General features: G+C 41.9%; 1 protein-coding gene across 1 annotated transcript in view; it reads right to left on the bottom strand.

Moving 5' to 3' along the window:
* The window catches only part of PPARG (peroxisome proliferator activated receptor gamma), a 51,291-nt gene extending 28,195 nt beyond the window's left edge, over positions 1 to 23,096 (bottom strand). Inside the window, exon 1 of the mRNA XM_038149279.1 lies at positions 22,977 to 23,096. The gene's annotated coding sequence lies outside the window, so the exon portion shown is untranslated. The remainder of the gene's footprint in view (positions 1 to 22,976) is intronic.
* Positions 23,097 to 23,483: the final 387 nt, after the last annotated feature.

The raw sequence follows: 23,483 nt of genomic DNA, 5'->3' as shown, positions 1-23,483 counted from the left end.
GGCAAGCAGCTGAGGGAAGGTCTGCTCCAGCCCTGGAGGTGCCTCCCCAGGCTGAAGGAAGTCATTGATTCTAAAATATCCCCAAAAACGCCGTGTGGGACACAAGATAGCAGGGCTTTGTCAGCTGGAACAGCAGCACACAATTCAATTGATAAGAGTGTTAACATTCTCAGGCCTGTGCTTGGCTCCAAGGCTCAACATACTTTAAGAATTGGCATTTATTTCTACTGGGCAGGCTTCGTATTGCTGGCTCCAGCAAAAGTTCTACCAACTACAAGGAATTAATATTAATTCCAAAACACCATATTTGCCATTAAAAGTATTTTAAGAGCAAATGACCCATCCAGAAGGCTCATCTGCACGAGTTGTGGCCGTGCTTTCAGCAGTCAAACTTGCTTTCAACTCAACAGAAAGCTTTCCAGCTTCGACAGAAATGCAGTGTTTGGGTCGAAATTGGGCAAAACGCTCATTTTGAATATTGCATTGGTGCTAATGGCATCCAAACACCTGCCTAAAGTTAAGCACTTCTCTAAAACCTCCATTTTTGGCTAAGAAAGGACTTCTTTGGCCAAGATACATGATTAAATTACATCTCCTACACACAGATAAATCAGCGTGTGTCGTAACACACATCCATAAGAAATTAGGGGCCCATAAAACGCCCCATTTTCTGTGTAAAACGACTGCTCCAGTGGCAAGGCTGTGCCCAGAGTTAATAAAACAAAACCGAGCACCACAAAGTCCCAGTGGCACTGTCAGCCAGCAGCCTGCTGATGTTTCAGCAGGGAACAGCTCTGCCTGAAGCCTTCAAGCGCAGCACAAAAACATTTATGGAGTTTATCCTGGGCTCACACATGATGTGTTGCATGAAAATGTGATTTTCCTGGATTTCAGGTGCTGTGGCAGAGCACAAACCTGTGTGAGCACCACAGCTATTGACAGAACAATCTGCTGCTCCACTGCTTATCTGGTTTCATTAGGTCATTATCAACATGTCTCTTGATGCAGTTTAATATATTAATAATAGACTCCATTCTTTGGAAATGGTGCTTGGCCAATAATTAACAGCTGAGGTATCAATTTAGTATGGAATTTTAAATGGTTGTACTCCATTATGGAATTCAGAACATAAAGTTTACATTTGTTTTTGAAATGTTAATAACTTTCACAGTAAATGTTACGTGCACCATATCCAGTTAATCTTCTTCTTTTAAAACACTGTAGATGTGATAAATTTGACACTAACCCTGAAGAATTTTTGTAATTTTAATACTGAAATAACCACATCTAGTTTTCTCAATCCACGTCGTAGTGGTAGGGAATTTAGGGATGCAGAATTCTGTTGGTAAGAAGCCTGGGATTATTTTCTCTCCTCAAACTCTGTCATGTCAGTGCTTTTGAATGTTCACAAGACAGTAAACTTCAGTATTGTTTCCAAGAGATGAGCTAATAAGGCACACAACTGGACTGGGGTGAAATACACTCATTAATATCCTAAATGCAGTTCCCTGCCATGGCAGAATACTGAATACTCCCACAGGAAGAGGAGGAGGAGGAGGAGGAGGAGGAGGAGGAAAAAAATGCCATATGAATTTAAACTCACTCCTTGAATTAAATCCCACTTTTAAAGTTTTTCCTGGCAGTCAAACACACTGCAAATAATCCATAAAATGCATCTCTCTGATTGGGATGAGTCGTTTCCATCACATTCTCATCTTCCCAACAATAAAAATGCAAAATGTATTTGAATACAGCAAGACTGGGGGGAGGGCCCACGTGATTTGACTGAGTGCTGGGTTTTGGCAAAATATTTAATCTGTTGGACAATCACCAAGTTGTAAAAGTGAAAAAGCACCATGTTGCAAAACTCATTCATGAACGTAAACATGCTGAGCATTTCTGCATTAAATACAGGGAGCTCAGAGAAACAGCAAGCACACTTTCCTATATAGAATTCTAAAGAATTTCTGTACATCCAGTGCAAAGTACTGCTCTGTGTGCCTCTGCAGCCACTGTGATGGCAAGATAATTCCAACACAGCAAATCCTGAGAAAGCAGATAAATAGCACCAAAGAGGGCTGAGCATTCACCTCTCCTCTTTTAGCTGCCCCCAAATTCATCATCTCACACACAAAGCACAAAGCATAAACTACAGTTTTGCTCACAGACTCTGGGATATTTGATAACTGGATTGGTTTATTTTTAATTTATTGGGGATGATCAGATTTTGGTTTTTACACACAGTTATTGAAGGGTATTTTCATTAGGGGCTGAAATTCTTCAAGCACACCTTCCTAAGCATGGAGAGGAACCAGAGGTGACATCCCAACATCATTCTGACCAGATAAACACCAGGAAAGTAAAAAGGGCCCCCAAAATTGACTACATCCCACAGCAGGCTTTCTACCCTACACTGAGTAGGGTTAAATAATGTCATAATAAATACACATGATAAATAATGTAATAATTCATTACAATTAAATAATGTCATAATAAACACACATGAACTTTTGCACACCTATCATCTGTTGCACAAATGGCTCTCTTTCATCTTTTAAATTAGCAAAAAAAAAAAAAAATTAACCTTCTCAACTGTATGAACTGCAAAGCATCCAACCTGCTCAGCCACTTTCCAGCACCAGAGCAATCCCTTGTCACCTGACTCCTGTACTTTTGACCCTCCAAAAATTTCCCAGCCGAAGCATGTTGACATGTTTTCACATGTGATTCAAGAGTGATTGCTCTCAATAGTGCTGGATGCTTATCACAGGTTTAGATCAATGTTCTTTGCCTCCCATGTGCTCCCTCTTTCTGAACAGTAATTTTTTCCAGGGAGCTTTCAAGCTCTCCTGAAGTCAAGGTGGCTTCAGGCTGGGAGTGTGGGCTCAGGGCACAGGGAGGGTGAGCTGCTGTAACTGCAATTGCAACACTCTGAGGAGTATTTAATGAGCACCAGGAAATTAATGTGGAGTTCTGCTCCTGATTTAAATACCTTGAACAGTTTTCACTTGTGAGTCTTCTGCTGGACTACAACCTTCAAGAAAATCTTCCCCGTTCTTCTTTTTTTGGGGGGTCAGTATAAAATACAGTATTAAGTAACATTGTGCTCAGTGTTTTATTTCAGAAGAAAAATAGGTGGGGAATTTCTGAAGGAAATAAAGCATTGAGAATTGTTATTAGAAATATTAATATTAAAGCCTGTGTTTGACTAAATAATAGCAAACTGGGAGAAAGCATACACTATAAAAACTGGGAATTAAGTTAGCACCAACACACCTCCTTTTGTATTTTTAACTTTCAGCAAAAAAAGAGAGGAATTAATTAGGATTTTTCTGTTTTACATAGTTCAGAAAAGCTTTGTGCAAACTGGTAGCTGAAACTATAGTAACTACTGAGCAGCAGAAAAAAACCCCAGACAGCCTCAGCTCCAGCACCCAGGGTCTGAGTTACTGTGAAATAATGACTCCAGAAAGCCCCAGAACAGAACTGCTTCATCTTGAGTTCTAAACTAAACACTTATCATGACTATTATAATATTAATATTGTAATTTAACAACTTATAATATTGGTTAATATTGTAAGTTTATAGCCAACAGCTTCCCTACCAAGCTCCAAGTAGTCCTGGATGTCACTTTATGCATTGGGCAAATCAAATTATTTTCGGTGATGTAATTTTCCTTCTGAAATTGATAAACTCAACCCCCTTTACCACTCAAAAAGAAAATATCACAATCCATGGCTCAGACGGGATTATCAGCTCACTTTGGGTGATAATTAAAGAAGGGGACCTGAATCCTCCTGCCATTCTTCCCCCCTTCAGTTTTCTGAGAAAAGCCCCCCTGCAACACAGCCCAGAATTGATGGAAATTATGAATTCTTTTCCAAATGTACTTTTCAAGGGAAAAAAACCCCAAGATACCATTCTCTTCAGAACACAGAAGGAACTTACTGAAAACACAATAGGGAAGTGCTGTCTGAACCTGAACTAAGAGATGAATATTCCCCCTGCAGCCCTTTAACAACAATAAAAAAGACAAAATATTGGTGGGGAATGAACACGATTTCATCTTTTATTTAATTTCAAAATCGTTAATGCACTTCAAAAAGAACTTAAATATAACCTGCATAATGATACATTAATGGGAAATTCTACAAAGTCCTGACTTCGTTACAGTTTCAAAAACCTGCTGTATTTTCTAATAAGCTATCTGGCATGGCTTGGATTTTATAATGTGTCTGAAAACTAAAAGGAAGACATTTCTTTGATCTTATTTTCTGTTGGATTATTCTTCCTCTGTGTTATTAATATCCTAAGAATATGTCTGATGTGATTTGTTCCTACTTTTGTCAAACCTGTCTATTTTGAAATAAAATTTTTCCAATACCCCTGTGGGAATTGCCCATGAAGGAACAAACATTTTCACCTGCCAAGGTGTTGAAAATGACTCGTGAGCTGCCTGTCACTCCTGTGAGTGTCCCTCATCCCCAAAGCAGGGGCTGTTTGTATTCATATTTGTTTAAATATGTGCTTAGATATATGTTTAAATAAATAAAATAAATATCTATAAATAAATCTATTTCTTTACAAAAAAAGAATATAAAATAATATATATAGTAAATAAATAAATAAAATATCTGTGTCTGTCAATAAACAGAATTCCACAGCTTTTGCTACTGTTCTTTGCCTCTGCAATAAACCAAACATTTCAAAAGCTGTCTGCGATGTGATTCTTAATATTGGTGATCGTTGACCCACAGAGTCAGCAGGTGGCCAGTGACACCCTCAGGGCCCCTGCCACTGTCCCAGTCACTGCTCAAGGAGATGGAAACCGGCCTTGCTATTTTTGACAAGAAATGTCCAAGAGCTCAAGTGACATCACTTGAGGACACCGACAGAAAGCAGAGGACCCACGGCTCAGAGCAGCTCAGGAGAAAGCTATTTCTGTCCAATTTCACAATTCTGCTATTTTTAACAGCTGCTCCTAACTAGTCATTTTTGGAGATGTGTTTGCAGCTGGAAAGAATCTCCCAGTGCTTGAGTGAAGCAGTAAAGCCCCTGCAGTTTGTGTTTTACACACAAGTCTTGTGGGGAGAGTGGCAATCTCAGCGTGCCCCAGCCACCCCATGGATTTGGAATCCTCTGAAAGTCTGAATTTGAGATGACAGCTCACAGAGATCCCAGCCCATGGAAACTCACCTGCTGTCATTAAAAACCTGAGCTGCCATCCTGCCTTTGACAGCATTTTCTGCTTTCACTTGAGGAGAAAAGTGTATAATCAGGTTCTAACAGTGTTTCAAAAAGATTAATAATTATAGGGTTATGCAACATTAACAATAGTGGTACCAGCAAAGCAGCTGTGTTAAATTTTAACAGCATTAAAAAGAGGGGAAGAAAGAGATTGAGAAAATTTCAGTTCCCTTCTCTGTCATGTGTTCTTGTCACCGTCTTGGTTTTTGCTATATTTAAATTGCTGCAGGAATTTCTTCTGCGAGGAACCTAAGAGGGCAACTAACAGCAAATCCTTCAGTTTCGTATTGTGTGAAATATAAGGATATGCCACAATTCAAGCCAAAAGCGTAGAGTTAAATACTATGATTGATAACATTGATAGCTAATTTCTTGCCTTTTCTTTTCCATGGAAAAATATATTAACTAACTTCCTGAGAAGTGCTGTTTTGAGTAATTATGTGTAAGTATATTTCTTCAATCCAAATACGTGTGCCATTCTCACACACAAACCACAAATCACACACTGCAATTTTGCCCATAGGCTCTGGGATATTTGCTAACTGGATTGGTTTATTTTTAAATCAACAATTTATCTTCAGTTGTCCAGAATACCCACAGTTAACTTTGCCATAAGTGATTACTGTCATAACCCCGTTTTTCTTTTTAGAAGATTTCTTTTCTAGGCAAGCAAGTTTGGTGTGAGGAAGTAAAAGTCATTTCTGTGACTTTCTGTAACCCCTGAAGCAGGCGTGTGAACAGCCAAACATGTGGCTCTGATGCAGACTGAGGGTAAGCTCCTGGCACTTTTTACTGGTCTCAGTTTTCTTTAGTTGCCAAACCAAGCTCAGTAGTTACAAACTTCTGTGTGCCAATGGTGGATCTCTTCAATGATCCAGCTGTGTTTAAAAAGAATTATGTTAAAATACTATTGAGAATATCACCAAGAAGCAAATTGTGAAGGGACACCTGGATTCCATCCAGTGAGGGGGAGTGTAACAGAGCAGTGAATGTCAGGGTAAGACTCTCCTGACGCAAAACTGCTCCGGGAACTTTGGGATCAGCTGCAGTCCATGAGATCAGAAGGGGCCTCCAGCAGCTGAGTGCTCCCCACACCCTTCTTGTCCTTTGCTAACAAAGTGAGGACATCTGCTTTAAACCTTACCCCTGCACTCTGTACAAAGTGAGCAGTGATTCTCCAGCAGCTCTGGGGACTCTTCACCAGCAGTGATGTCCCTGGTGTAGAGGGACATGACCAGGATGGACATAAGCACAACAATGATCTAACTCCATTCCACCCACCCAAATTGCCAGGGCTTGTGAATGTAGAGCCTGGTTGATCTCTCACCTTCCCTTCCTGCTATCAATGCAGCATCACAAATTAGGCTAAACACCAGAATATTTGCGAAGCAGACAGGTGTTCACTGGGCTCCAAGCAGTGTTGGGCTCATGGCACACCTTGCCAGCACAAGGGAAGGGCTGCTGAAACCTCTGTGGCACGGTGTGCAGAACTAACACAACCAGAAACTGGTCTCATTCTGATTTCTGAACTGCTTCTGGTGTAATCTGCCACTGGGCTTGGTTCATTTCAGAACTGTGGATTATTTTTTACAGCTTTCTCCATGTTTGGCCACTGAGTCAGACAAGATAATTTGCAGACAAACACTGGCTCCTTTGAACCTGGCTGTAAAATTTCCACCAGTGCATTTAATTTACTTTTTGCAGGACAGCAGAGGCAGCATGTGTTTTGAACAGGTGTGCTGGGCCTCCTGCTCAATATCTGACCAGAACAACCCAAAATCTCCATCCAGAGCATGCAGGTACCACAGAACCGCCTCCTTCCTCAGACAACCCAAGGGAATCGAGGGAATCACCGCTCCAAAATCTGAGACCGGGGAAAAGTGCAAGCTATTGATCCTGCCATCACAATAACACATCGAGCGAGCAATAAAAAGCTTCCTCCCGAGATCTCCATCTCAATGGAAGCAGAGAAAGCTGCCAATCCCCCTGTCTTTGTCAACTCCCCTGGATTATCAATGGGCCACGTGCTGTGAATCACATCTTGGATCCTGCCAGTTGTGTCTTGCTTTTACTATTTGTTCTGGGATGTTAAAACCACTATTGTAAGCAGTTCAAAAATACATGCTGGAAAATTGTTAATGCCCTAGTCATACAATGTCATTTTGAGGCTCCCTGGGAATTTAGATTTGCACAGCTTATTAGGATATGACCTTTCCCTTGATTTTTTTATTTTAAGATCAAGTTAAGATGAAATTTCCCCAGTGGGAGTTGCTGTGTTTCCTTCACAGATAAGGAAAAAAGCAATGGCAGCTCTGCGTAGAGACAAATTCATACACTTCTGCAGCATGGGCAGCCCTGTGGGCTTGACAGACAACCAGTGCATTCCTAGAGGCGAGAGGGAGTTAACCAACAAAACAGCATTTTAACAAAGGTCTTTCCCTGAATCTTTCACCTCTTTTTTAAAAAAAAAATTTTTTTTTCAGTGTCATCTGAGAGTAAACTGTGAGGAGTTTTAAGGCCTGTGAGCTTGCACGCAGAGCACTAGGGCAGCACTGGCTTTGTGGAACACATTCCTATTCCTGTGTGGAATATTGACCTCTACAGCACTGCTGTTTCCTCTTCACAATATAGATTCTGTCTCAGAAATTCACACACTTCCCTGGGATTTCATGAACCTGATCTAAAATCAGGAGGCTGTAAAATTAATTCTCAGTATTAGTGCTATGGGCTGATTACCAGCTAGCAATCACAGTGTTTACCTACTTATTATATATTATGTATAATAAACATTTTTAATAGCTTAAGACAGGGGTACTCCAACACTTCTTGGTCTTTCTGCCTCTATGTCAATGAAACCAACAAAGACAATTAGTTAAATAAGTGGAAATTGAATGATGTCGTTTATATTTTAAAGTTTTCAAATGCTCAAGATGGTAAAAACCAACAACTGTAAATAAGTTCTTATTTAGGAGAGAATAATTTTCTCACCAGAAGTAAAACCCACTGGTCAATAAAGAGATGACCAAAAAGAATTCCATGTTTTGCTTTTTGAATATTCAGGGTGAACGCTTTATGCATTGAATCTTTGCTAGGCAAACAACATTTTTTGTCAGCTATATGGATGCCAAAAGGAGAAAAGGAAGCGATAATGAAATAAAGTGAATTACTATTTGTAACTTTTACTATTTTTGTTACTATTACTTCTTGTATAACTGGCTGGCTTAATAGTTTGGGGTGGGAACCGAGCATAAACATTCCTGCAAGGATGGCCCAGTAGAAAGGGAGGGTTTGGAGATCATGGCAATAACAGAACCAACAAAACCCCACAAAGACTCAAAGGAGCCTCAAAGCAGCCCCGCTGCCTTTACGAGTTTCCGTGTCTGCAGCTCTCCGGCCCTGGAAGGCTCAGGAGGAGTGCTCTGCACTTCCCTGCCCCAGCTGTGAGCAGGGGGATCTCCCTCCAGGTAAATTTGCATTTCCAGCAGCAGCCCTTCCTCCTTCCAGGGCTGACGAGAGATACGGGTTCACTGCTCCCACAGCAGGGAGCAGACAGCCTTCCCATGGTGTCAGACTCTAGGCAGGGCTTAATCTGCAATTGATCCCAACCTAATCTGCCTCTCCTGGGCAAGTCCAAAGTCATTATCTGCATCACCAGCCCAAGAGCTCTGTGACACTCATGTGTCCAACAAGAAAGCAAACAAATCCCCGCCGATAGCATTCACTGCCTATCGCTGGGAGCCCTCTGAGGTCACACAGCCCGAGCTTTCCTGCCAACAAATCCAGCACCACTCCAGAAAAATAACCATAATACAGCAGGAAAAAGGGCCAGCTGAACACCCCATGTTAGAGGAAGGAATCTCATGGATAACATCATTCCTGCTCCAGCAGTGTTTGAGGAGTGACTCAACAGACGTGGGGTATCTTTTTTACGGTGCTGACACAGGGCTGGTGCAGATGCACAGTGCAGGCACTAAAAGTTTATTTACAGAGGGCAGGACTGAACATTTCATGCGAGCACATTCAGGCCATGATAAAGAGCTTTGTCTCCCATTAGCAATTTAAAGGATTGTGATTTGCTACTCCCAACACACCTATAATTGAATTCCTCAGTCATAAAATCACTGGTGCCAAACAAGTCCTGATATCTTTTATCAAGCCTCTTTTTTCTTGTCATTTGTTAACATATTTCTTATGGAGCTTTTCTTCTTTTTATAGATACATTTGCTTTAGTTATAAATTAACCCTGGAATTTACTCTCCCAGAGGCCACAAACTGCTTTTTTATTCTCTTGGAAAAGTTTCAGGCCCTTTGAATTGATGATTTGACACAATTTTTGAATAACAGCTCACGGTTCAGATACAGAGGAAGGAAATTCAAAAGAGGGACAAAGTAGTTGAGACTAAAGTGGAAATGTTTAGATGCCTTTCTGGGCCTTCTGCTCTGGAAGCCATGACTGATTTACCAAAAGGGAAATGTTTCCCTGTGGGATTTGTGGTGCTTCCAGTTCCCTGTAGTGAAATACTCAGATCCAGCCTCATTCTGAAATGAGGAACTTCTAAGAAGTCCCAGATTTCAGTGGCTCCAGAAGCTGGCCAGCGCATCCAAAGGTATGCAGAATACTTCAAATTTTGGAATGCATTCTAAAACACCAATATTTGTTTAACAGATTGATTCATATAATGCCCATTAAAAAAATGATGTTTCAGTTGACAAAGTCATTGTAAAGAAAAAAACCTTATAGTATTCACTCCTATCGTGTCTTTGTTGGGCTCTTTCTCTTCATCCCGAGGGCTTTGGAAACTCTTGGCTTTTTTCAGCCAGAACTGACTAAAAATGTAGAGGAGTTTGAACTCAAAGGGCTGAAATCGTTGTTGGTGTCACCATTGGAAGAGCAATAATTTGAGCTCAACTAGTAAAAAAAAAAAAAAAAAATCCGAATGAAGAATTCTAAAAAGACATATCCATAGGAAATGAAGGGAATTGGTCCTACTGCTGAAAGAACTCTTTGGATAAGGGCAGAGCCCTTTTAACTTTCTAACAGCCACAATAATTCCCACATCATTCCCTTTGTTTCTCCTTCTGTGTTACTCTTAGTCCTATTACAAACCATTGAAGTTGAAAATTTTGATTTGCTATTAACACACCAGATATCCATTCTTATGGTTTAATTCCCACTTCAGCTCAGGTTTTCCAAGGTGGATGGAGAAAATTTGAAAAATATGCCTTAAAGGTTCAGAAAAGAGGAAAGAATCTCCCAGAGCTCTGCATTTCTGGATTGCTCTTCCAGTTTGGAATGGCTGTGGTTGTGCTGCTGCCTCAGCACACGTAAGGAGGGGATGGCTTCACAGCTTCCCAGGATGGTTTGGGCTGGAAGGGACCTCAAAAATCACCCAGTCCCACCCCAGCCATGGGCACTGTCCCAGGTGGATCCAATTCCTGTCCAACCTGGCCTTGGGCACTTCCAGGGATGGAGCAGCCACAGCTTCTCTGGGCACCCTGTGCCAGGGCCTGCCCACTCTCCTAATTATGAATTTCCCTCTAACATCCAAACTGAATCCCCCTTCTTTCAGTTTAGTGGGTTAAAAAATGACAAGTTTTGTTTTTAAAAAATTCCTTTAAAAATTCCTCTTTGGTTAAGAAGAACAAAAGGGCTTGGGGAGTGCTGGGGTGTTTTTCCTATAGAAATAAATGCTTTTCATATATAAATAAATGCTTTCCCCATCTCTAGCTTCCCATACTCAAGACAATGCCCTTACAAAGGGAAACAGCTTCCTCCTCTCTATGCTGTTTCTGAGGTTGCCAGTCAATTATTTGAAGTTAAAATATTAAAATTTTCTTCTGAAATTGTGCTTTGAGTCTCTGAATTGTCCAATTTTTATTATGAAGTAAATGTCTCACTCTTTTGAAAAATTTTATAGCTTATTCTGTATTTCTTCTTGAATGCTTCACCTGTTTAATTACCCATACAAAGTTCTTGACATTTCTTTTTAAGTCTCAACAAAACAAGATAATTTCAGCTCCTTTAATTGAATCAATGACCACAGAGCTGAAAGAATTTAACACTTAAAATATTTATGAACTTTTAAGGCAAAAATGAAACTTAAAATAGTGCCAACACTGTCAAATATTTTAGCTCTCAAACTTTCAGATGTTAAAATACACGTTCATCTTTTAGATTTTACACTTCTGTGTAAAATGCTTTCTATTTAATTACCACAAAATTAAAATTCCATGGTTTATTTGTTGACACAGTTTGGGGCAAACCAGCCAATGTGGTCCTGCTGTCCTTTGCAATCCCACTCAAGGCAGGAGATGGTGAGCAGAGCTTAGGCTGCCCTGAAGGACCAGAACAGGAATTAAAGCCAGGCCTAACCCCCCTCTCTCACACCTTGTGCACACATCTCAGAACTTTGTTTGCCCTCTGCGCCTTCACTGGAGCCAGGAGGAATTTTCAGAGCAAACAGTTTGTAATATATTCTTTACAGGTGAGTTACAATGTTGTCTCTAGCTCTTGGAACAGACAGTAGGACAATAAAAAACTCAAATTATTTTTCAGCGCAGTGACTGTATCATATACAAGTATTGCACTAAGATCTGCACAGCACAGATGAATAAATAGAGGAAGAATTTCTCCATCACGCCACAAACTCCCGTAACTTGTTGTTTCACCAGGGGTGAGAAAAAAAAATTGGAGTAATTTAAAAGATTCTGGGCTTTATTTCTTTTATTTGTTTACATGGGAGCCAAATCAACAGGCAACACAGGCTAAAATGACCTGCAGAGACTTTTCTTTTCATGAAACTCCAACCTCTAGTTTACCAAACACAATTTGTGTCTTGGGTGCCACAAGCTCTCTTAGAAAGATCCCCAGATTACAAATCACTCATCTTTTAGAACTAAAAATGTATGCAATCCAAACATTTAGCACAGATCATCTTGCTCTGAGGGCAGGAAGAAATGCTAACAGGTCTGGAAGGTGTTTCAGCTGATTCCATGTCAATAAACACAAGGGCACCAGGGCTCCCACTCTGGCCATGCTTGTCCCTTTATCAAACTGGGTGGAAATTGTAAATGGCCTTTTGCAAATGGTCCATGGCCTCTGCTGGCTCCTAAATTCTTTCAGGGCAGTGATGGAGTGGCTCTTAATTAGCTGAGCTAGAACTGGAGCAGGGACAGTTCTAAGAATGCATCCACTCCCTGCACCTGTGCCCAGATTGAGCCCTCTCTGATTTGCTGCTAGGTCCAAGCCTTTGTGTCCAGGGAGACTGGGCAACACCAATGCTTTGGGGTTTTGCTTGGTTTAACTCAAAGGCACTCAGTTATTTAATTTTGACCCAGCTTTTCTCCCACCCGTGGTCCCAGTTTCTGCTGGGAATACCTGTGCTGGGTTCTCACCACTCTGGAAGTTCAGCCCCAGTGTGAAGGTGAACAGGACTCTCCTAAAGCTCACCAGAGATGCTTTTGGTGGTATACCCTTGTACTGAGCACTAAGAGAGGCTCTGACCTCTTCATCCCAAATTTGCAGTTCATTTCAGTGAAATATCTGTGCAGAAGCCCCTGTACAGATGGAAAACTCTAAAATACAAGTTCCATTCTCGATAATGATCAAATTCCTGTAGTTGCCATCCAACAGAGGCATTTACCCATCCATCTTCGTGTCTCATAAAAACACAGGAGATATTTTGCTGCTTCAAGACTCCACAACATAAGAACGGCAATACTGCAGCAAACTGGAAGCAGTTTTAAGTATTCATATTTATTATTATTATTATTATTATTAATTATTTCTCCTACTCTGGGAATAGTGAACTACATACTGGCACCTCAAAATCACTCCCAGCTGTTAGGAGAATCCACATTCTCCATGGATGTAGAGGAAAACTCCCTTTTCACCAGATTTGCTGTTCAGCACCAAATGAAATAAGGGAATCTGTTCTGAAGAATGGCTTTTAGAAGATGAAAGGAGGACAATCCTATGGGCTCTGTCAGTAACCCTTTCCACTGCCACCCTCCCTTCTGCAGCATGTTTCCCAATTTTTTTCTCTGATTTAATTTCAGGAATTCTTACTCAGCGGATGTTTTCTTCCAGGAGCTGTACAACAGATTAAATGACACCCTGGAAGTAGACAGCAGTGCTATTTAGTACTTAGCCTACATTGTCTTTATTTCATTTATTTCATTTCCATATTCATAGCTATATGAGTGCTCTATCACTCTGGCTGTTTTGAACTCCAGAAAATCCCTTTATTTCACAGAGTAACTGCCAGGTATAATTACTACATTCATCAGCCTTTCCTGGAGTAATTGTCAGGAAAGTGGCAACCATGCCTGCATCAATTCCTTCTTCCTCCTCGCTTTTTCCTGCTTGCCTTCCAGGACAATTAAAGGCTCTCTCTACTTTCTCTTCCTTTGTTCACCTCAGCCCTTTTCCTCCCTTTCTTTGTCCCTTCAAAATTTGGGGAGGAAAGGGAGATACGGTCCCACTGTTGTCACACCTAGAAATTTGTTGTGGGTTTGTTTTTTTTTTAATTCAAATTAAATTTTTTTTAATTAAAAAAAAATATTATTTTTTTTTAATTCAAATGAAAACTCTGCCATTCTGTGGAGATGCCCAGTCCAGCTCTTTCACCAGTGCCAACACAAGAGTCGCCCTCGTGTCTAAGGGTCAAACTGGAGCAGAAACTCAAACTTGCCACATGGTTTGTATGCTGTGCCTTCCTGTTCTTGGGGAGGGGAGGAGACAGGAATCTGCTGCCCAGCCTGCGTCAGAGGCACGCTCTGGACAGAAAATTGGGGCTATGGACGAGTTATTGTTATTCTAAACTCACCTCGGGCTGCAGCAACACTCCCTGCCTGCCCTGCTGTCCCCAGTGACAGGAAAGCTGTCACTTGTTGTTAGCAGATCAGACAGTTCCTGTTCTCAGAGGAGTCGTAAGTAAGGCTAGATTTAAAAAACAGAGCAAACTTGGGCAGAAAAAGAACAATGAGCAAGGATGCCAAAATACAGTGAAAGACCACGTTATGGCATTGTCAGCATATCTTAAACCAAGAAAAGCTGAAAATCTCATAAGAGACCAGAGAGAAGAATTCAAAATCAAGAAGGTTCCAACAATAAACTTTAGTCTTTGAGAAAGAAATTCAAACATCTGTATTTTTTTAAAGAATTCTCCCATTCTTAATACTTTTCATTGGCAAAAATAAAAGGGGCTAAATAAACACAGAAACTCAGCAGGCATAGCTAATCTGCCCACTGCCTTCCTTTGAAATTTCCTTTAATTAATTAATTAATTAATATCCTTTCCTGATATTCACTGTGGACAGCTTCTTCCCATTTTCCCAACTCCCTGCTCTGCTGGGCCTCCAAGTCCCACACTGGCCTTCGATCCCTGCCCTAATCCACCACTGCAATTAATCTAATCACGCTGCACACCAGTAGCCTCCATTAAGATTAAAGATAATCTCTCTATTTCACAAGATTAAAACAGCCAGAGCCAATCTTAACATCACACGTTACTCCACCTATTCTGCATAAATTCTGTTTTGTGAATATGAGAAAAGAGGAGGGCACTGGTAATGTTGTTATCTTTTAAAAGCAGAATTGAGAAAACACAGAGCAGTTTTCTGGGCTTTCTTCTGATCTCTCACCTACTCGAAATTGGCACCAAAATGAAGAATGGCAAGAAGTGCACATGACTTCCACATCCTCAGTGTTACATCATGAAGGATGAAACAGCAGATTGTGTACAGCTCACAGTGTACAGCACAGTCGCTGTGCTGTGTGCAACTCTTCCCTTGCATAAAAAATGCCGTTCTCAACAAAACTGTGACTCATGAAAAAATTGACAGATACCAATGAAAACAGCGATAGGCTCATTTCATAATGGGACCTGTTACTGTGGACTCTGACATTCCCCTGCTAAGTGGGGTTTTTTATATATATAAATAAAGCATGTGGATCTTTATTATTCTATTTTTGGATTGCGATTTTTGTTGCCAAAATTTTTTGAAGAAGATGTCTACAAGAAAATGTCGCTGCTGTAGGAAAAGTGGGTTCTTGATGCTGAAGGGTTTCCCAGTACTTCAGGCACTGTCAAGAATTCCTGCCCACGCCAACTGTGCTGTAATCACTATTTCTTAATAAATCAGTAATCCTGATCTAAGAAAATAATTCCTCAAATGTCATTACCTGTGTCAGAATGCAGCTTGCATAACCTGATGCATTACCCTGTCTGAAAACCTGGAGCAGTGCAAGGATTTCAAGTGTGGGTTTTATCCGAGGTGTTGGATCCCTGCAAAAAGCCCGACACTAAAGCAGATTTTGGGGACATAATAAATATCCTGGCCACACGAGGGTCAGGGAACAGAATTTGGGCAGTGCCCAAAGGAAGCTGTGCAAGGAACCCTCTTGAGTTTCCTGTTCATCATGGCCTAATGTTCAGTGTCACAAAAACAATTCACCAGTTTGAGACAACCGGCAAGATCACATCACAAATAGTGCTCCAAAAGCTGGCAAAGAAGGGCTGGAATTTGCTTCCAGTAGCATTTATTAAATATAATAATAATTCTAATAACAGCAACAACAACAATAACCCAGAGAAGCAAGGTAGGAACTACTAATTGCGCTTCCATCAGATTTTTAAAAATTATTTTGCCTTGCCTTAGCAATGAAAAATACATTGAAACCGTTGGTAAAAAACCCTGAGCTTTTAAGTGGAATTCTTGAATATTTGCTTTTTTCCTATTTTAAATTCAAGACCTGAAACTTTTGTAGCACCAATTTGGAAACTTGTTTTCTGTAGTCAAATGAACAACTCCTATTTAGATGAGATCTTTACTAAAGAATCCACTCCAGGCCAGTTCAGCAATTCTGGCAATAGCTGTAATGTAAATGCAAAAGCATCTAAACCAAATGCAGGAAAATAAACCTTTTAAATGGTGCTTATTTCATTCAGAGAGATGATTTAATGAGAAACCCTTTTGCTTTAAATAAGGCTTAAAGTTTCATCTTGTTTGTCATCTCAAACCAGCTTCAGCAACAGCTGGAAATTCTGAAAGTGAAAGCACATTTGCAGAACTTTTGTTTCCACATTCTCTAATCCTGTTCTAGGCAAAACTCAAAAAGTCTGCACCTCCATGCGAGTACCCTCAAATATCCACCCATTTGTAAAACTCAATTTAATTGCCAATACTATGGGATATTTAAAAGAAATAAAACACTTGTCTGTGTTTCTTAGTTTTCCTAATAATTTCAAACCTCAAACATGTTATCATGCCCTGATGTACAAACAAGGCATCTCAGAAATGCAGTTTAAGTGCTAATGTTGGCATCTGGGAGTGACAACAGGGAAGAAAAACAGTGGAAGCCTTGCAGAACTTTAGTGACTCCATGAAATAAATCCACCCCTTATCACTGGTTAACTTCGGGGGCACTGGAGTATTCATCTTTAAGTCAGTGCAAGAACTTTGTTTTAGACATAATAACTGCTAGAAAGCAAATAAATATTATATTTTTTCCTAATCCTGAAGGGAACGAGACCCTCTGCTGCAGCCCCTTCAAAATTTCTCCCTGAATATGGTTCTGAATAAGTTTAGAGAATACAGATAAACTCTGAGTAAATGAAGCAACCTTTTGCCCTCATGTACTTCTGTACTTGCTTATCTATAGATTTCTCTGGGTGTAACTGAAAATAAAATTTGGGTTTCTTGTTTTTTTTTTCATTCATAGGTAGGATTCAAAATCAATCTAGCAACGTACCACATAATAACATGCTTCCATGAAGCTTAAAAACTGAGATTCAGCATAAAATCCTGTAGTTGAAATACCACTGTAGGGAACAGCAACTCCAAGGAAAACACATTCGAGATGGAAGGATAAACTCTCAGTTTTATTTACTGTAGACATAAAAAGTCAGGACCTAAACCTATCATGAGGAAATATGTACATTATGAAAGGCAGTAAATAGAAGTGGCTGCATTTTTCCACAAGCCCCCATATTAGATAGCACCACAAAGCACCAGGTCCAGGTGGTAAAACCTGTTTTTCTGACCACCCCTACTAGAACATCTTGGTGTGAGTGTTAAAGCCTGTAATTAACATTTTTCTTTCCATAGTTCCTTTTTTTGGTGGAACAATCTGAGTCTTTTGGTAGCCTGACATCTCTCTCACAGCACCATGGGTGAGCACTCAGCTCACAGCAATATTCAAATACTCCCCTAGCACAGGGAGTGAAAAGGCTCCTCAGTCAGTTTGTACACACATGGCACCTGAGTTCAAAGCCTCTCGAACTTCAGAATTGCTGCTACACGGCCACAAATACTGACAGCAGTTACACAACCTCTCTGTTCAATAAATCTAAACAAACACACAAGTACTATGGACTTCTCATGCAATATTATAACATAAAAAAATCCCACTTTATGCAACGCAGTGTAATCGTGTGTTGTGTAAAAAGTTTAAGACGAGATCATAATTCTGGGCAGGACTGCTCTGTGCAAATATGAAATTCTCTGCAAAGTAAATGCTGAAACTCGGAGGGAAACACAAAATGCAATAAGAAAACTTCCACTGCTCTGCCTTATCCTGTAGATATTCCATACAGCTGAAAGTATGACTGATGCAAATCACATATTTCGGATTTTATACACACAGGTGAGTTAGAGGAATTGGAGCTGGAGGTCTATAAAAATTCTAGAATTCTGGCAAAAGGGAATCTAAAATATGTCACAATCTGATCTGTGATAAAGAGGAAAGACATCAATCCCCATGGAGCTCACAAATTCCAGCAGCCCATAGAGCAGCACGAAGTAGACTATTTTACAATGGCATAATAATAGCTGTGAGAAGACCAAAAGTAGAGTCCATGCCTAATTTGAAGTCTAGAATAAACTAACACCAACTGCAACGTCTGCACCAAAATGTTGGTGTTTCATTTGGAGCTGAAATATGTTAAGAAATTGATCACATAAAAGGCAGATGAACATACTCCTCCTGTTACACTGGCATTTCTCACAAGTTTTAAAGAAAAATATGTAGGACTTAAGCTATAATACATACCCATGGTTATTTAATTTCAGGCATTTGGTCTCACAGAGCAAGCAGCAATTCCTTTAGAGCCGGAGCCTCAATTTTGAGCATGCTAAACCCACAGCCACGCAGGAATCCAGCAGTAATTGCATGGGAGCAAACTGTACAGAGGACTAAACTTTTATCACTGCAAACCTGATCCTACTGAGACAGCACATCACCACTGACCTCAAGAAAGCTGGGATTTCATATATTTTTTAGATTCAATGCATCTTCCACGAAACCAAGAAATTTCTTTGCTAGCGTGGAGTGTTCTGTGTATTTTCTGTTGGGACATTACCTAATATTTATTACCCTGTGCTATCAGAAGTTACACAGAGCCTTTCAGCACTGCTGAGATTAGCAGGAAGCCATTCCTAACACAGGGTTAATCCCTTCCCTACACACACACGTCCCCTATAAGCATGTCCAGAACCCCACACGGATGTTCACCCCACGCAGCGCTGGACATACATCCCCAGAGCTGCGGCAGCTTTGTGTTTTGTAAATTGCTAATTATCAACCAGCAGAGTAGACTTTGGGATTCAGAGACTTGAATTCATAGACTTTGTCCTGAATGTGCAGCCTGCATGGCATGGAGGAGATCTGCTTAGTCATGAGGAAAGGGGGTGGCTTATGCAAGTCCACAGAGCATCTCCTGCTAGTCCATTCCAGAAATTCACAACTCGGCTCTGGAGCTGGTTCCTTCTCCTCCCCTGTCTAAGGGGAATATTCCCCTATTTCCAGGGAAAGCTTAAAAACTGCCAAGTAAAGAAAAGAGGATACTGTTCAGAAGTTGAGGTGGTTTTTTTTGCTGCAAATTTGGAGTTTTATTACACAAATCCCTAACTTTTTCTGTCATAATGCTGATTAGAATCTATTACCATTGTCAGCATCATTTACTCTTGCAAGCATAAATGGGCACACTGAAATTTTCAATGTCATTTTTTGCCTCAATCTCCCTCCTGCATTGTTTCTCCATTGCAAACGGGGAACTGTTTGCATTCTCATGTCCCAGATCACGCAGTATTGAGGGCAGGGGCAATTATTTCATTTGAGTAAGAAGATGGCCCCAGTCTTGACTAGGCTGCTCGGTACTACTGCAACACAGGTAATTAAAACTATCTATATAGTTCATGTATCACAAATTTTAATTGGGGAATGATGTCATTGTTTAGTTCAGTTCTATACAGTGGTTTATGAGAGGGCAAGCAGGCCAAATAATATAATGGAAGGTGTGGGTGGAGTGGGAGAAAAATGTGAACATCATCAAATTGACTTCAGTTCTGCGAAAGTTTCCGGATAGGAAGACTGCAGAATAGGCCTTGCTTTATTTTTTTTCCCCCCGTCTAAATTTAAAGAGCAAAACTCCGCGACAGATTTATTGCAATTTGCCCTGCAGTGTGAGAAGAGCTGACAACTTTGTAGCAGGAGGAAGAGGGAAGTGCATGCTGCAGCAGAAGGGCTGATGCTGAAGTAGAAACTTAATGTTTCCTATGGTTGCCACATTTCTTTTCTCCTTCCTATTTCCTTATACCTGCAAGACCTGGGAGTATCCCAAGCCCACTCACCACAGGGCTGAGTCCCAGGGTGATAATTTGCTTAGCACCAGCATTTTCTACGTTGTCCCTGGAACCTGAAAGCAGCACCACTGTAAAAAGGTGGGCTACCCTACATTTAAAACAAAGCACCACTGGAAAAACTCCCTGCGCTCTTCCCTTTGTGGAAAATAAAAAGTGGAAGGGGGAAGAGACAAAAGAAATAGCAAAGGTTTATTATTTACTGAAGGCATCACTCGATGTTTCATATTCCTGAGAATCCGAAGACAAATCTTATGCCTTTTTCATTTTTCATTCTGCCTCGGAAGAGCCTCCACAGGGAAAAAGACGGGGCAAGCAGGAGATTTTTTTTCCCCAAGTACTTTGTAAATGAAGTCCTTTAAATTGACCTGTTATTGGGAACCCCCAAGTTCTGTCTGTGGCGTGGGAGTAGGACTGAGAACATCAATGTTCTCTTGCTTTGGATTGTTTCTAACTCTTCCTCTTGTTAGTTCACAAAAAGTGACCTGACGCACAAAGAACATTTGGTATAAAGTACCTGCAAACCAGATCCTGCTGTTAAAAAACTAGACACCGTTTTGGAAATACAGAGTGAAATAATTAGCACTTATCACCTGATATCATGCTGGATTTAACAAACCTATTAGTGATTAAAAAATGAAACTAGTAGCAATAACTAATGGAAAGTATTGTATCCATGACTTCAAAAGACTCATGGAGAATTTGTAATTGTAGGATGATTCCTCTTGAGTAACTGCACTGGAAACTTTTACTGCGTGACAGAGAAGGACATGGGAACAATCCTCGTGAAAAAGCTTGTAAAAGAAACTCAGATTCTGAATATCAAACACGCACAATTAGTGATTCACAATTAGGCTACTAAAAAGGGCTAGAAAAGATATTCAACTCCATTCTGAGCTGATTACATTTAAAAAATACCTGAAGAGGGCCTCACCAATCAAGGTGAAGAAAAGTATTAAGTTTACTTTTCATTATTTGGTCCAGCTTTGTACAAGACAGAGTTTTCATTCTACTTTTAAATTTTTCTCGTTTTCACAATAAAATTGTTTTCAAAATTCACTTTATTAGCCATTGCTATAAGGAGGAAATTACACTAAAAGTAATTGAAACAGTGCCTAAATTTATTTTATTGACTTAGAAACGGACTTATGGTTATTTAAAGAAGTCCACAAAAGAGTCAGATTCAGAAGCACTGTTGATAAGGGGTGCATTTATCAGTCCCACAAGGAAGGTTAAAAGGCATAGCTTCGATATCCTTCAATTAAATTCTAGTATTTCATCGCCTTCATTTCAGATTCGTTACATGAAATGCAAATTTAGATCTGGAAAAATATTAGTTGTATATTCCGTGTTATAATGGACATTTCATCGAATGCTGATGTCAGATACATTGTATTATCCAGGAATTTGGCATTTCTAAGAAATACAGATCATCTTAAGGCTGTTTAGAAGTACAGAACAGCTGAACCACTACAAGTTAGTGAGATTTTTTACAAAACTGATGCCTAAAAACATTCAAATTCAAAAGCTGTCTGTGTAAAAATACCTTTATATATTATATTTCTGATTGGTTATCATTCAAAGTCAGTGCCAACTATTTTTTTCAGCTCTCTCTCCCCTTGACAAGCCCATGCTTATATTGTGCCACATGCCTTAACACACTGCTAGGAGTGATTTCTTGTAATCTCATAATTAAATCTCTGAGCAATTTTTGCAGCAATTTTTTTTTTTTTGGTGACAGCCAAAGTGAATAATGATGTCAAACACATCACTTGATGCACCAAACTCTGATTTTTAATGAGAGCACACCATGTGAAACTTCTTTTCAAAGGAGAGCCCTCAGTATCATGTGTCACAATTGCTTGGTGTACGCTGAGAATTTTTGGTTAACTAGTAACAAATCATAGTAACCTTTTAAAGGGTAAATTACTTATTAAATGATGGACTAATTGCTACCAGAAAACAGATATTTTAAAATGGAACATTATAATGGTGTTCTACAGCAAAAGCTTGTTCACAGATGGGGCAGCAAGCCACAAATACAAATCCAAACCCCTGGTTATTTCACGGAGAATTTTAACTGATCGATCTGATTTAAAGGAACCTAAATTCCACAGGATATCCAGAAATTGATAATTCCCTGAGCTTTTGATCACAATAAATACCAGCCTGACATCACTGATATTAATGAACGCATCCCTGTTAAGTCAGCATAGTATTGTCGTGTGTACACAGGGCCACAAAGTTACAACACCACAGGAACTTGCACTCTCTAGCTGCAGAATACCCTGGGGAGAAATGACACCAGGAAGATTACAAAACGCTCCTGCGAACCTGAGGCATGCCATCAAGACACAATATATTTCAACATAGCATCTCAGTTGTTGCAGGCTGTGAGAGGCTCCCCGACTTTCTGCGATTGGGAAATTGAAGGGAGAAAAAAAAAAAAAAAGAGCTGTTCATTCATTACGAGAGCAGCCAGGTGAGCCCAGCGCTGCCCTGGCGGTGCTTCCCCCACGGGCGGCAGGGATGGACGGCGCGCAGCGGATCCATCCATCCATCCATCCGTCCGTCCGTCCGTCCGTCCGTCCATCCATCCATCCATCCATCCGTACTGCTCATCACCACCTCCACCCCAGCGGGGCGGGACATCGCCCCTCCGGCCCCGAGCATCCTCCGCTGCCGGCCGTGCCGGACCCGCTGCAGCACCATGGACACAGCGCCCGGGGCTGCCCCGGCCGGAGCGCCGGCCCCGCACCTGGAGCGCGGCCGGGGCGCTGCGGGCACCGCATCCCGCCCGCGGCCCCGCGGCCCCGCGGCTCCGCTCCGCCGGGCCCGCCCGCGCTCCGCTCTGCCCGCTCCGCTGGCCCGGCCCGGCACACCGAGCATCCCCGGCGGCCGGGGCTCCGCGCCCTGCCCGCCCCGAGCCCCGCAGCCCCGGCAGCCCCGGCGGCCCTGCCCGCACATCCCGCGGTGCCCGCGGCTCCCTCAGCCCCGCTCTCCCTCAGCCCCCGCTCTCCCTCAGCCCCCGCTCTCCCTCAGCCCCGCGCTCCCTCAGCCCCGCGCTGTCCCCGCCGCCCCTCACCTCGGGGCCGGTCCCCGCAGCCGCACGGAGCTGGCGCTGTCAGTTCTCAGCGGGAGAAGCTGTTCCCTTCCAGCGGGATAAACTCCCCCGCTCGGCCCGGCCTCCCGGGCAGGGCCCGCCTCCCCCCGGCACCGCCTCCGCCGGCCCACGGCGAGCGGGGCTGGCGGCGAGCGGGGCTGGCAGCGAGCGGGGCCGGGACAGGCTGGGGACGGGAACGGGAACGAGATGGAAACGGGAACGAGCTGGGGACGGGGATGGGAACAGAGACAGGGATGGGGATACGGATAGGGATGGGGATGGGGACCGGGGGCGGCCACAGGGATGGCGAAGAAGAGCGGGACGAGAGAGGCAGCGGGCAGTGAGGAGGACGAGGAGGAGGACGAGGAGGAGGAGGAGGAGGCGCGGCTCCTTCCTCGCTGTCCCCTCGGGCCGGCCGTGCAGCCCGGCCGGTGCGGCCCGGCCCGCGGAGCGCAGCCAGCCGCGTGTAGCCGAGGGCAGAGCGCGGCC

This window comes from Motacilla alba, chromosome 12 (assembly GCF_015832195.1).
Source record: "Motacilla alba alba isolate MOTALB_02 chromosome 12, Motacilla_alba_V1.0_pri, whole genome shotgun sequence".
Taxonomy (NCBI): domain Eukaryota; kingdom Metazoa; phylum Chordata; class Aves; order Passeriformes; family Motacillidae; genus Motacilla; species Motacilla alba.
This window is presented reverse-complemented; position numbering and strand designations above follow the sequence as displayed.